The sequence below is a fragment of the Entelurus aequoreus genome, linkage group LG18 (assembly GCF_033978785.1).
Source record: "Entelurus aequoreus isolate RoL-2023_Sb linkage group LG18, RoL_Eaeq_v1.1, whole genome shotgun sequence".
In the NCBI taxonomy this organism is placed as follows: Eukaryota; Metazoa; Chordata; class Actinopteri; order Syngnathiformes; family Syngnathidae; genus Entelurus; species Entelurus aequoreus.
The window spans coordinates 14,151,349-14,153,949 of NC_084748.1; positions in this window are offsets into that span (position 1 = coordinate 14,151,349).

A 2,601-nucleotide genomic window follows, 5' to 3' on the forward strand; every position below is an offset into this window, starting at 1 on the left:
GTAAAACTGCGAGTCGAGACACTACTTTTTAGCTAATGGTGCAGACTTTTGTGTTTACACTTAATTTTTAACTCATCTCCAACCCAACTCCAAAAGTGAAGAAGCAGTTTGAATGGAAAATAAATCGGTTTTGAAGAATGTTTATAACATCCTTGCCAACCCTCCCGTTTTTAGCGGGAGACTCCCGATATTCAGTGCCTCTCCCGATAACCTCCCGGCAGAAATCTTCTCCCGACAAACTCCCGGTATTCAGTCGGAGCTGGAGGCCACGCCCCCTCCAGCTCAATGCGGACCTGAGTGGAGACAGCCTGTTCTCACGTCCGCTTTCCCACAATATAAACAGCTTGCCTGCCCAATGACGTCATAACTGTAGAATGATCGAGGGCGAGTTCTTGGTTTCTTATGTGGGTTTATTGTTAGGCAGTTTCATTAACGTCCTCCCAGCGCGGTAACAACACACAACAACAGCAGTCACGTTTAGTCTACCGTAAAGCAGTTCGTCTGCCGTAAACAGCAATGTTGTGACACTCTTAAACAGGACAATACTGCCATCTACTGGATAGCCTCCAGGACACTGAAATTCAAGTATTTTTTTTATTTATATGTATAGTAAAATAAATAAATAAATATATATATATATATATATATATATATATATATATATATATATATATATATATATATATATATATATATATATACACATATACATAGCTAGAATTCACTGAAAGTCAAGTATTTCATACATATGTATATATATATATATATATATATATATATATATATATATATATATATATATATATATATGAAATACTTGAGTTGGTGAATTGTACCTTAAATATATTCCCCTCTTAACCACGCCCCCCAACGACGCCCCCCGCCCCACCCCCGACAACGCCCATCCGACCCCCCCACCTCCCGGTATCGGAGGTCTCAATGTTGGCAAGTATGAAGTTTATAATAATAATAATAATAGATTTTATTTGTAAAAAGCACTTTACATTGAGCAAATAACCTCAAAGTGCTACAGTGTATTGAAAAAATAAATAAATAATAAAAAGATAATTGAAAAAATAAATAAATAATAAAAATAAAAAAAACTAGAACAGCCTAATAGTTAGAACTAGTATGCATATATCTATAAAATGATTTTTTTTAAAGAAGGCTTTTTAAGGCTTTTTCAAAAGCATCCACAGTCTGTGGTGCCCTCAGGTGGTCAGGGAGAGCATTCCACAGACTGGGAGCGGCGGAGCAGAAAGCCCGGTCTCCCATAGTTCGTAGCTTTGTCCTCGGAGGTTGGAGGAGGTTAGCCTGTCCGGAGCGGAGGTGTCGTGTGGAGGATTTGGGGGTGAGCAGTTCCTTGAGGTAGAGGGGGGCATTTCCATGGAGGCACTGGTGGGTTAGCAGGGAGACTTTGAATTCAATCCTGAGTGGAACAGGAAGCCAGTGAAGGGATTGGAGAATTGGTGTGATGTGGTTGTATTTCCGCACTCTCATCAGGATCCTAGCAGCACTATTTTGTATGTATTGCAGCTTCTGGATGTTCTTGCTGGGGATCCCGACAAGAAGTGCGTTGCAGTAGTCTAGCCTGGAGGAGACAAACTTGTTCCCCTGTAGTAGGCGCCACCACTTCCAGAACGACAATACATTTTTCAATATTGTTGTTAATCTATAAGTAGACGTCCATCACCAGTGAATAACAAAAGAAAGTGCATCCAGAAAGTACTCACAGCCCTTCCCTTTTTCTACAGTTTGTTATAGCCTTATTCCAAAATGGAATACATTCATTTTTTCTCAAAATTCTACACACAATGCCCCATAATACCATACCATACCATACCAACTTTATTTATAAAGCCCATTAAAAACAACCACAGTTGAAGAACAAAGGGCTGTACACCACAAAGAAATAGAGGAAAAGTACAGACTAAAAAATAGAACACTTTGTTAGATATGATAATACATAATGACACTGGGATTTTTTTTTTTCCATTTTGCAAATGTATTCAAACTAAAAAAAAACAAAAAACCCCACATGTACATAAGTATTTGCAGCCTTTGCTCAATACTTTGTTGATGCACCTTTGGCAGCAATTACAGCCTCAAGTCTTTGTGAATACGATGCTACAAGCTTGGCACACCTATCTTTGGCCAGTTTCACCAATTCCTCAGAAGCGTTGATTTTCATCCAGGGTGTCTCTGTACATTGCTGCATTCATCTTTCCCTCTATCCTGACTAGTCTCCCAGTTCCTGCCGCTGAAAACCATCCCCACAGCATGACGCTGCCACCACCATGCTTCACTGTAGGGATGGTATTGGCCTGGTTCCCTCCAAACATGACGCCTGGCGTTCACGCCAAAGACTTCAATCTTTGTCTCATCAGACCAGAGAATTTTGTTTCTCACGGTCTGAGAGTCCAAACTTTTTTTTTTTTTAAGAAACGGCTTCTGTGTGGCCACTCTACCATCCAGGCCTGATTGGTGGATTGCTGCAGATATGGTCCTTCTGGAATGCTGTAGATCTGACAAAAGTGACCATGGGGTTCTTGGTCCCCTCCCTGACTTAGACTAAGATGAATGCAGCAATGTACAGAGACA